Below are 12,853 nucleotides of genomic sequence, written 5' to 3'. Positions count from 1 at the left end.
AATGTTGCCTTTTGGTACTGTAATGCATATTGTACAACTAATCAGCATGCTACAACTTACAACAAAAAACGGCTTAATATTATTCACATAGGCAAAACCTGATCAATTTACCAATGCTTGTTTTCTTCGTTATAGTGTAAGAGCATAGCTCGCCTTCCAGCAGTACAGTAGCTGCCAGTAGGGAAACAGCATATAAATAGGCTGAGAGACGTGGCTGAACACCGACTTCAAACCTTCTACAGGTTACAAAGATCTTGTAGAAAGAAACTATCCACTTTCAGGCTTCCGGCATCAATTATATTCCTTTGGTTACATGCTTTACAGGCCCTGACAGCAATCTCTCATATTACAAACATCTGACAGGTGTAGTGTAGGGTGCAAACCTTTGTGTAACAATATATATATATATTTTTCAACATAAAGAAAGAGCACAATCCATAGCTTCCAGCAATTCCTTACGGTGACCCCCCTCCCCCCACACTGACACCACTCAATACGTTCAAGTTACATTTTCAGTAAGCATTAAAGTAACAGTTGTAGATAAACAATTATTAACAAGAAGAAGGAAGATGAAAAAAGCAGAAAAAAAAGAAAAGACAGAAGTCTAAGGAAAGCATAAAGAGATTCCTAAATATATAAACCTTCTAACAAGAGCAGGGCGATCATACAGCAAATTAAGCTTTTACCCCATCAATCCACTTCACTAGCGGGTCCCAGTTCTCCAGCCCTCTTTTGTCTACCTTTTTTAGCTTAAATAGCACTCTCTAGCTTGCAAGTGGCTAGTAACCTGGCCTGCCATAGTGCGAATGAAGGAGGGGTTCGGATCTTTCCAATGAGCGGCCAGACAAATCCTATATATCGTCATGGCAACGAACATCAGAGCGCCACCAACTCTGCTCCCGCTAGTAAAAAATATTTTTGAGTCCGTGTTTATCAATGTAATCGGTCTATAGGAAGACATTTCCAGTGGGGACTTATCTTCTTTGGGGAATATCACAATTTTAGCTAGGGACCATGGGGGGGGGGGGGAGGTGCAGCACCATAAAAAATTTAAATGATCACTAAAGTAAAGATTTCCTTAATTTGAGGTAAAAAAAAACCTTATAGAATTCTACAGGGATACTATCTGTGCCAGTTGCGTTTGCCATCCAGTTGGCTCATAAGGGCGATAGCTATCTCCTCCCAAGTGGGGGGGTGCTCCATTTGTTGTTGATCCTCCGGGCGAAGTTTAGCCATAGGTATGGGATCTAAATACTCTGCCATATCTATGTTCCTGATCTCAGAGGGTCTAGTATCATCTTCTGTGTACAGTTCTCTATAGAATCCCATAAAGGCTTTATGGATTTTTTCAGGGTCGTTCATTACTCCCTCTGTGTTTGTGTGGATTGAGGTTATTGTGTTGGCTGTTGACTGCTGCCTTATTGATAGAGCTAACTGGTGTCCTATGTGTTCCCCACACTCATAGATCTTCCCTCGGGTAGAGGCACATCTTGCTGCTGCTCTTTCTGTAAAGATTGATCCTATCTCAGCTTTGGCTGTGGCTACCGCGTATTGTATTGCTTCTACTTCCCCCTCTGATTTGATTGTTAGAGCTAGCTTTGTTTCTTCTGCTATCAACTTATCTTGTAGCTGCTTCACCTGTTCTTTCTCACCCTTATTCCTCCTAATTGAAAAGTGGAGTGTCTCCCCCCCTAACCCCAGCTTTAAAAGTGTCCCACACCATCATAAGAGGGGCCGAGCCCAAGTTTATCTTAAAAAACTCCTGAATCCAGCCCTGCATATTATCCTTATATTTACTATCATACAAAAGTGCTTTTTCAAAGGACCAGTTTGAGTTCAAGCCTTCGGGCCGTAGACCATTCAGAGTTAGAGTTAGCGGGTTGTGGTCAGACATGAACCTAAGTGAGATATCAATATGGGATGGGTTGACCAAGGAAGAAAAAACCCAAAAATAATCTAACCTTGCTAATGACACATGAGGCGCTGAGAAGAAATTAAAACCGTCTTGTTCTGGTCTCAGTTCTGCCCAGACATCTGCCAATCCCTGTGTGTTGATTTGTAGTGTAGTTCCTATATTCCCAATAGGATCTGCGCATTGGAATATTATATTCAGCAGTGTAGACCTAGGACTGAGGTCGACTAGGTCTCTACTGACTATATTAGACTTAATTAGTTTTGCCAGCTAGGTCGGAGGTCACTAGAAACTTTCTCGAATAAACAAGGAGGAGTTTAACTTCCCTGGATAGACAAGAAGGGATTAGCTTCTGACAACCATAAAACATGACAACTTTTCTCCCTCAGAATAAGAGTGTATCTCTAGAGTCGTGTGAAAACAATAGACAGCTATTTTACTCAGTCAATCGTGTATACTTAGTTTCACCAGAGGGCAGAGAAATAGAGAGACGGGCGTTTTTAATAAAAGGTGTTATTTATTGAGCAGTCTTCTTTCTCATGCAAGAGAAATGAATTGCCACAATTGCAATACTTAACATAAAGTAAAGTGCGTACAGTAAAAGTAGTATTATGAAATAATACTGTAAAAGCATTGATATGGTTTCTTAGCCATATGATACTTTAAAATGGATAAAATATATACATACATAAATACATTGACTAACGTACTCAACTGGTGCTTCTAATCTACGCCTACCCCGGTGTACCTGACCTAAGCCTAATATGTGGGAAGGAGTAAGTAAGTAGCAGTTTAAGTTAAGGGACTCTGGGGTGGCAGAGTGGGCTAAAGAACGGTGATGGATCAAACCCAGATCTTTTGACTGGGTGTGAGTGTTTGATTGGTTCTGATGCTCCGTCCATCACCACCCCCTTTTGTACCGCTTTGACCGCCATAAGTGTGGCAGGGTATGCTCAGACGTGAGTCCCTTGCTCACTTTGCCACTGGATTCAAGCAAGCCGGGCTGAAGAGGGCTGGAATGCCTGAACCCGTCCTCGGAAGCTTGTTTCCGGTCCAGGGAAGGCATGGCTTGGCAGTTCGGGCTGGACTGTTGCCATGAGGCACAGGGTCAGACTGATTTGCATATAGCCATGCCTGAACTTGGGTGGCAGAGTGGGCTAAAGAACGGTGATGGATCACACCCAGATCTTTTGACTGGGTGTGAGTGTTTGATTGGTTCTGATGCTCCCGTCCATCACCACCCCCTTTTGTACCATTTTGCAGCACAGCGAAAGAGGAAAAAGCCTCTTCTGATTATTTCTGTGCAGGAAGGTTTACCTTCCTGCACCTAAATAATAATCCTGCAAAGCAGGCATCCTTGTAACATGATTCAAAGTTGCCCGCGTTGTTGCACGGCAGCCCATTGTGTGCAGGCGCAGAAGAAAAGGACAGAAATGTGCCGTCTCAGATAGATACATTGCATTCCTGCCCTTTTCGTTTAACACGGGGCAGCACAGCAGGAAATCCTGCGGCACTGCCCTATGATAAAACCTCATACATGAGGCCCTCAGTCTTTATTTTTGGCTTACTTTTCACACTCATGACGGATTCATTTTGGGAGCCTGTTGCCTCCTTGTCAGCAGCTAGTCTATCAGCATGCTCTTCAGCTCTGGCAGCATTACCACTTGCTCAAGACTGAGAGTTTCTCTCAGCATTCATCTTCTGAATGAAGCTAACAAACGTTCATCAATAACTTTTAGATGCATAGCTTTCATCATTACATTCTTTGAACTAACAATGTCGGATGAGTTTGCTGACTCTCTTCTCAGATTTATCAATGGTTTCACCAACTTTCTGATGTTCTAGGTTGATTCATAATCAACATTGGTCATTGGACTAAACTTGAGTTTCAACACTTGTTTAATCTGACGATATGTGACTTTTTCATTGGTTCACAGCATTTCCTTTATAGCTTCTTTTACACCATCATCAGCAAGATTTTTGAGATACTTGATAATAATTTTGGTTTTAGTTTCTTCGAGTGAATCGGCAAAATCATCAAATGTCTCTATCCAAACAGTCCATCTATCATCAATATTCAGCTTTTTAGTCTTACTCCAACTTGCTGCTCTGTCGTCCGAGTCAACTTGGCCATTCAATGGAACTGTGACCTTCTTGGACCTCCATGGGAGTCCTTTACTTTTCTCAAAACTTCGGGAGTTGGTCTGAGCCACCACCCAGCAGCTTTAATAGCGTGCCACTTCAGATATGAACAGCTCTGTAAGCAGAACCCCGGGCACTTTTCATTTCTGGCAAGCAGATGACCATTATTTGCATTTGATGTGATTTTTTTTAGGCATCTCTTTGTGCTGCCTGAGACTTGGTTGTCATGCAATTTGCTGTCATTACTTGCTGCTCTTTCAAGCCCTGGTTGCATCCACCTTTGCCATTATAACTCCATTTTACATGTGACTGTATATTGCATAGTAGCAGAGTATCTTTATATATGGTCTGACAAGCAAGATATCTTCCACCGATATTTAGATTTCTTTGTACCGATTTCTTTCTAAGATATAAAACCCTCAGTATAGAACACTTATGTAAAATTTGAAGTTGAAAGTTTTGAGAGAACAGAAAAGAAACTCAGTTTTTTTGTGGATAGCAGGGGAAGAAAGAATATTATCTATCCATTTCTTTTTCATATATGATAAAACTGTTTCATCAACATAAGTTTCTTGAAGTAAACAACTATCAGCTTTGTGACGTGTTAAATAATCAAAATTGTTCATATGCTTAACAGGGTGTCTTAAACCTTTAACATTAAAAGAAACAATTTTAATTCTGTTAAAGGTATCTATCTTCAGAAAAGTATAAGAAAAGAATATAAATAATCATCAGAGAGAAAAAAAAGCTCTGAGAAGAAATGAAAATAGGAAAAAAGAGACAGACAAACATATAAAAAAAAACATTGTTAGAGCTTTAGAATCACACAAACACATGCACAAGAATAGCCAGAGGAAACTATGTCCTGATGAATAAATTGGAGAACAGGCTAGCCAAGGGATGAAAAGAAGTAGCATTAACAATAGATTCAAGTAGCTGTTTCATTAGTATCCATGTAGAGCAGAGAATGGCGATCCCAAAAGGTACATAAGTCTTCTGAATGCTGAAATTATTTGAAGAAGCTGCCTTTCCAAATTCTAATAGTGAAAAGGTCAAGCATGCCATATTTAAAGCCATAGCTCTGAGTCTTGGACGTAGAACTGTAAATTATTTGCGGATATAAACTGTGTTGTTGACAAAGTTCTGATGAAAGAAAATGTTGTTACCATGACCAGGAGAGACGCAATATCTCTTGCAGCTTTCCTTATCATGACCAAATGATGATGGCGTTGTACCTTAAAGATCATTTGGCGAGATATTGTGTGGTTTGAATTGCAGTGTGAAAGAATTCTATGTTCTTTATAAATTTCAATTTTTTCTGCAGATCCCAAATGCAGAAAGCCTGGTAGTAATTTCTCCAGATAGTGTCTATTGTCATTGCCTTCCACATCGTCCGGTAGATTGAAAATGCACCAATGATATTGCCTATTACTATTTTCTAAGCTGAGTAAAATAGTACTTATCTGAAGAACCTTAGCTGTAATGGTAATAAGGCTGTCAATGTTTGATTTGTTATCATAAATTTTAGTTGCATTGTCTGAAACATTTATATATAACTTGCCATATCCTTATGAATGTTTTTAGTTTCAGAGGCAATGTTGTCTGTATTAGCACATACTGCCTGTAATTCTTCCAATAATATGAATAAAGAAGGTTCATTAGTATCCACAATTTTGACTTGATTGGAGGAGGAGGAGAAGTTGTTCACTTGAGCTTATTAAAAAATAACATGTACATTTTTCCCTCCATGTTAGAAAACTGCTACAAAAAGTTGAGTTCATATAAAATGACATGAATAAAGTATTACAATGAAAATCACCATCAGCTTCGAACTTTCCTAGAAACAGCTCCACCCTCCTGACTGGAACTACAGCTGCACAATAAAGGATAGACCAGTGGGCAACATAGCAAGCACTCACAATGTGAAAAGATAATAATAAACTACCAGTAAGGGTATCCAGGTGAAGCGCTGGTTAGAGGAACTTCAGACAGGTAAAGGAATGAGGCTGTACTAGCCTAATATAGCTTAAAATCTAGTCAAGAAATCAGGCATTGAAGGGAACTAGTAGAGGAAGTCATCATGGTTTGCGCGACTCCTCCTATTGTCACTGTTTTGGTCCTTTAGTCGGAATGCTTCTTCGAAAGTGAAGGCCTTGGGTGATTGTCCATTTTTCCCATGCCTTATTACTTCTCTGAGTACAATTTGAAGGTTTCAAGGGAAAAATTGATATGCAGTCATGAAGTTGTTCAATATGAAACTCTCTCTCAACATACTTATTCTGTATTCTCCAAACAGGTTTAGTGTAACATATACAGTTTCATGGTGTGCAGATGGTGCAGTGCTCATAGGTGCAGTGATATGCAACATTGACCATAATCCATAAATACAATCAGGATGTCTTCAAATATAGTGCTAATGCACAAATTGATGTGTATTCTGATTTCTTAAAATAATTTAATATCAGACAAACCCTATTAACAGTGTTGATGTTTCTACCAAAAACAAAGATTATGCTTGTCTCTTCAGAATATAAAAATGTCATCTGTCACAACATCTATTAGGGGAGAAAGTAGAGAGGTTTATTTACTTTATGCATCAGACACATCTGCCTTGATAAACCATTCCTTAATGTGTAAGGACCTACCTCCAAGCAGTGTACATCATTCATATTTTGGGGTAATCTCTGTTAGTTTGTCCCTGAATCCCAACTCAAGAAAAAAAAGAATATTCAATTGATCAATTAACCAGGATTTTGAAGTGCATGACTGCTTGACCCGTGAGTGTCTTGAGGCGCTGTGGAATCACACTGCCTGTTCCTATTCATTAAATATCTAGGTCTAGAGGTTCTTCCTGAACTGCTGGACTGATGGTGAGGCTCTAGGTGCAGGGGGAGGGAGTACCAGGTCTTAGCCGTCTGGTGGGAGAAGGAGCTGTTTGCCCACCAGATATGTTGGGTGGCTGCTAGATAGAGGAATCCAGAATGAAGTTCCCAGGTTGGTTGGTGGTAATTCACTCATTCATTGAAGTATTGTGGTCATTCATTGTGTAGTGAATTGTAAGCGTGTGTGGGCAGCTTGAACTGGCATCTCTTCGCGACTGTAGCCTATGGAGATTCCTGAAGTGGGGGGTGATGTGCATCTGTCTGGGGAGGTTGAGAATGAACCTGCCTGCTGAGCTCTGAATGGTCTTGAGCTTCCTCTGGAGTTAAGCAGTGATATATACAGGAGTTAAACAGGGATTTATATGCATGTAGCATTTCATTCATTGCACAGAGAGATATTTCAATATGATGGTTGGTCTCAGGATTAAAAAAAAGGAGTTGGCCGCTGATTCCTAAGTAGAGGGAATTGCCGCATTTGAGACACCTGTTGATGAAATTTGCTTGATGGTTTGCCTGATGCTGGATGGGAGCCACCTGAAAACCTTCCTGAGTATTTAGTGGGTGAGGAAGCAAATGTAGGAGACACCGCTAACCTGCATCTCATTGATAGATGGCTTTTGAGTATTATGTCAAGGTTGCAGGCATGTTCAGTGGGTTTGGGGGTTGGGCCCAGCTTGGGTGGCTGCCATTCGTTGTTTCAGAGGGTGTCCTTTCCTTTATAGTAAATGAGTACTTCTGTCTTCTCTGCGCAAATTTTGATACAGCTGTTTTTCATCCAGATGGCGATATTTTTCATACATCTTTGGAACTTTTCTTTGATGGTTGTTTGATTGTTGGTCAGGGAGAGGAGCAGTTGGGTGTTGTCCATGCAGAATATGATATCAAGTTTATGATTCCTGATGATGTTGGCCAGGGTTGCCATGTTTACATTGTAGAGGGTAGGGCTGAGGGATGAGCCATGAGCCATGAGGTACATCACAATGTAGGGAGGGAGAAGAAGGGAGGGATGTTGAGCTTCTGCTTTCTTCATGTGAGGTTGTTTGTGAACCACTTGAGGGCTGTTCCTTAGATTCTTCCTGGTGGAGTCTGTTGATCAACGTGTGGTGGGGTACAGTGTTGACGGCTGCTGAGAGGTCGAGGCAGAGGAATATTAATGTCTATGAAGTGTAGACACTATTACTTGAAATACCTGAAAACGAGTCCTGAACAATGGAGCAGGTCCTGTTGTGCTATGCATGACTTAAACCTTGTGCCAATAATCATCCAAGCCATGTAGTGCTATCTAATAAAGTGAGGGACACCATATGTGTATTATCTCAATTTACTGTATGAGCTTAGGATAATTCCAAACCAGTGTACTAGACTAAGGGTTCATGTTGTCACTGTCCACAATATCAATGGCAATAATGTATAGTAAAAAAACCTGCGGTCACCATAATTCAGTGCAAATTGATCCCAAGTGCACTTCTCTTGTTGCCACTTCCATACACAAGGTATTCTTTGGGGGGATGAACGAGCGCTATATGAGCATTATATCTATCCTTTACCTGGAGTAACAAGCAACTTAGGATATGACCCTGACACCGTCCAGGAGTCTCTCTGCCGCTCTAGCCTGACTGCATACTGTGAATGGAAGACTTAAAAGGTGTGACAGGAGCAGCATGCTCTTATCTCCTGTGTTCTCAGAAAACGACTAGACTCTCAACTGCGGCAGCCATCTAGGATGTGAAAACATACCCAAAACATGTCAAAGACTGTCCATATCATTAGGAGGGTCCCAGGTGAAAAAGAGCAAAGAGACATTAAAGACCTGATTATGGGTTTGGCAGTGTGGGAGCGAGACCACCATGTTGCCACCCTTCTCCCACATGCCATACCTGTGTGCACACTGCCTGACAGATCTGGACTTTTTTTGTCACTGGCAGTGGCAGGCAGTTCTTTGGTGTTCCCACAATGGTGCCTATGAAATTGGCTCCAAAATAAGAACGTCAAAGGCAGTACCTGCACAGCATGGACTGGTGCAGTCCATGCCATGCAGGTACTGGGGTGCATGCACACAGGGAGACACAACATGTGCCCCCCTGCATGCACCCCATAAGCCAGAGACAATGGAGGGCCCTGTAGGGTCCCCTTTGTGCCCTCTTGTTAGATACGGGGGTCTCTAGTTGGCAAGGGCTTGCGCCTTTGTCCAAGTAGGGACCCTTCTTCCTAGTCAAGATAAGGTAGTTACACTCCTAAAATAACCCCTGCTCAACCCTTGGTAGCTTGGCATGAGCAGTCAGGCTTATCTTAGAGGCAGTGTGTAAAGCCTTTGCACATTACCAACAGTAATACAGTGATAAGCACTACAAAAGGACACCACACCATAAAAATAACCAGTATTTTATATACATAAAACAAGACCAGAATTATAAAAATGCACAATACAGTACTTAAAAAGGTATACTTTGTAAGAAACACAGTTCGTACGAGTCTGTAGCTCCGCTTGGGGCTACAGCAGTGCTGGAAACAAGAGTATATCAGTTCCAGCTGACCGTTTCAGTATGGGCCAGTGAAAGCATGTACAGACTCAATAACAGTACCTTTCTCATCGCGGCTGACATGGTGGTGTGAGCCAGTCATGGCAACCGTTCTGGTTGAGTTGCAAAATGGAAGCGCTATAGGTGGGGTGTCATCTTGATGCGGTTCAGGCAGCGGCTCAGTGACGATCGTCCAGATGGTGTTGGTGATATCAAGGCTTACGGTGCAGGGTGAGACGGTGCCCCATGCGGTGCTAGCAGGTTGTGGTGCAGGTGACAGTGCTGGTTAGCAGGAGCTGGCGTTTTTTGGCCCAGACGGCTGTGTGGGATGAGGTGGTGCTTTGTGAAACTTACGAGCAGTGCCCCCAGCCACGATGCGGTCACGGGTGTCGAAGTCAGCAGTAGCGACAGTGTTGGTGAGACCAGGATGGCGAAGTGAAGCAAGGCGGTGCAGAGTGTGGTGCCCATTGATCACGGTCCAAGCAGCGGCTCAGTTTTGGCATAATCGGTCACCATTGTCGCTGAGACCAGGGATGCAGTGCAAGATGCGGCAGTACAGTCAGCGATGCCGTCAGGACACAGAGCCAGTGACGGAGTTGGTTGCATTTCACTTCTCTGTGGCAGCTGAAACAGAGATTCCGGAAGTGGTACCCAGAGGTTGGTGAAGTCTTTGCAGTCCATGAGAATTCAGAACAAGGGGCAAGCTCTATTTTAGGCCCCTGGAGATACTCAATAAAGAAGTTGCAGAATGTTCAGTCCAGTCCTTTGACTGCCGAAGACAGAATCAGCCACTGCAGGCCAACACAGCAAAGCACTCAGCAAAGTGTTTTTCTGGAGACAGAGAGTGTTTTTTGCCTAGACAGAACCAGTTCTGTCCTCTCGTGGCCAGCTTCCTGGCAGGAGGTGGAGACAGCGTTGTCAGAGGCAGACTGTAGTACTTGGCCCTTTTTTGCTAAAGATCCCTAAACTTTTTGCTCTCCTCTAAACCTTTTTTCTGACATAGTGTTGCCAACTTAAATGCTTTGGACACGTTGCCACTGCTAAACTATGTCAAAGTGCAAGGGCTACCTGTATAAAGTGTAATGGTAATTGGTTGTCCATGATTGGTATGTTTGCCTTACTAGTAATGACCCTAGTAACGTGCACTATGTGTGCCAGGGCTAGTGATGAACATGCTACTAATGGGCCTGCAGCACTTATTGTGCCACCCACACAAGTAGCATTAAAAAGGAAACACAGGCCTGCCACTGCAGGGCCTGCACACAATATGTTACAGTGCCATGTTGTTCTGACAAGTGCACCAACTTGCCAGACCTTACCCTTCCCTTTCTTTGCACATCAGACACCCCTATGGTAGGTCCAGGTTACCCCCTGGGTAGGGTGCAGTGCATGTGAAAGGTAAGACATGTACCAAGGTGTGTACAATGTCCTGATAGTGAAATAATCTCCATTTAGTTTTTTCACTGTTGAAAGGCCATCTTGCCTATTGGATAGAATGGGAAGGCTGTGTAATATATTTTCCAGCTTATCTTTCCAAGGGCATAAGATGGAGAGGTGAAGTTTAGTATGCCTGAACTCACCATGTAATAACAAATCTTTTTATGATGGTGGTTTTAGCATTGTGTGTTTAGAAGCCACTCTTTTAGAAGTTGGTGGGTTTTTGTGCTCTAACATTTCTGTGTGTCTCTGTCTGGTTGTGGATTGACTGTCTGGATTTGAAAGCAATAGGATCTGGGGAATGTCTTGACACAGGGGAGGAGGTGAGACAGCAACAGGCTAACCTTCATCTGGAGTGTAGGGGGAGGAGAAGCCCCTTGAGGTGAAGAGGCCTGGGTTTCTGCTATAAAACAATTGTCGCATCTCTTGCTGAGTGATTGAGAATCCAGACCCCCACTAATCACAGGAAGAAGGTGTCACTGGCAGAGAGGCACCCATAACTGGTTTCAACAGGGATCAGTGGCCCCTGAACACAAAGACTTCAAAGCCATTGAGGGGTATAACTATGAGAGCTGAAGCCCTGAACTTTGGAGAATGGCTTGATGAAAATTGAACAAGACTGGAGCTACTTCGTGGTCAAGAGGAACCAATGCCAAGGAAGAAACAACTGAAGAGACTGAAGGAAAGGACTAACCCTTGCTGTGTTTTTTTTGGGCTGGCCAACAATTTGCTGTTTTAACCATGGAAAGGTTAAAGGGACTTTGCTGTGTGCTGTGCCCCCATGCTTGAAAGGGCTTTTCTGTGCTGTGTCCTTAGGTAACTTATCCCCAAGAGCTACACAGGAACACAAAACTTTCCAGGAGAGTCACAGCATCGCTGTCTGCATGTGCTTGTTGCAGTCTGAGACCCTTGTAAGGTGTGCCCTGTGATTGTAGGCACCTGGAGCCAATGCAAGAATCAGTGACGCTTTGTGTGTGTGCTTTTTGCAGCCTGATCCCTTTGTGAGTATTGTCCAGTTATCGTGTGCACCGGAGTCCAAGTGAGTCTCATCGTTGCTGTCTGCGTGTACTTTGTGCAGCGTGAGACCTACGCGAGGATTGCCTTGTTATCGTGCACCCGTAGTCAAAGTGAGTCTCATTGATGCTGTGTGCGTGTGCTTTGTGCAGCTTCAGCCCTTCGTGAGAATTGCCTTAATATTGTGCGCCCGGAGTCAAAGTGAGTCTCAGCGACGCTGTACGCGTGTTCTTTGTGCAGCCTGAGACCTTTGTGTGGTGTGCCTGGTGATCATGCACCTGAAGCTCAAAGGAGTCTAAGCAACGCTGTGTGTGTGTGCCCTGTGGCAGCCTGAGATCTTGGTAGCAATAGCGGCCTGGACCCGCAGCCCCGGAGAAGTGACCCGCCGGCCCTAGCCTGTTGCCAATTCACAAAGATTACATCGAATGCCAAAGCCGCTGGAGGAGGAGAGGAGAGTGAGTTCACCCCCCCCCCCAGGTAACGTATGTTGACTCCTGGGGCAGGTGCGGGCTCGGAGGAAGACGCTCTCAGACTCTCTCTCCTTCCGGCAGCGCAAGTCTCTGCTTAGACCTGTATCGTGACCCGTATTACCAAGGGAATGGCATTACCGGGGGCGGAATTGGGAGCTGCACTTTTTGTTACATCAAACCCGTGTTGGGGGCTACTGTTGACAGAGGCTGACTGCGAGTCAGAAGAAGGGGCGGAGAGACCGCCTAAGGCACCGTGATCTGTGCCAGAGTGTACTACACATTATCTTATTTCTGCATAACGGAGTATCTGATTGTCGTATTACACTTTGCATCATTTCTGCATAACGTAGTACCTGATTAGTGTATTACGCATTGCATTATTCCTGCATAACAAACTACCTGATTAGAGTATTACGCATTGCCTTATTTCTGCATAACAACATACCTGGTGGTTGTAATATGCATTGCATTATTCTT

This window comes from Lissotriton helveticus, chromosome 4_1, assembly GCF_964261635.1.
Source record: "Lissotriton helveticus chromosome 4_1, aLisHel1.1, whole genome shotgun sequence".
NCBI lineage: Eukaryota > Metazoa > Chordata > Amphibia > Caudata > Salamandridae > Lissotriton > Lissotriton helveticus.
The sequence above is the reverse complement of the archived record's forward strand: the minus strand, read 5'-3'. Positions refer to the sequence as shown.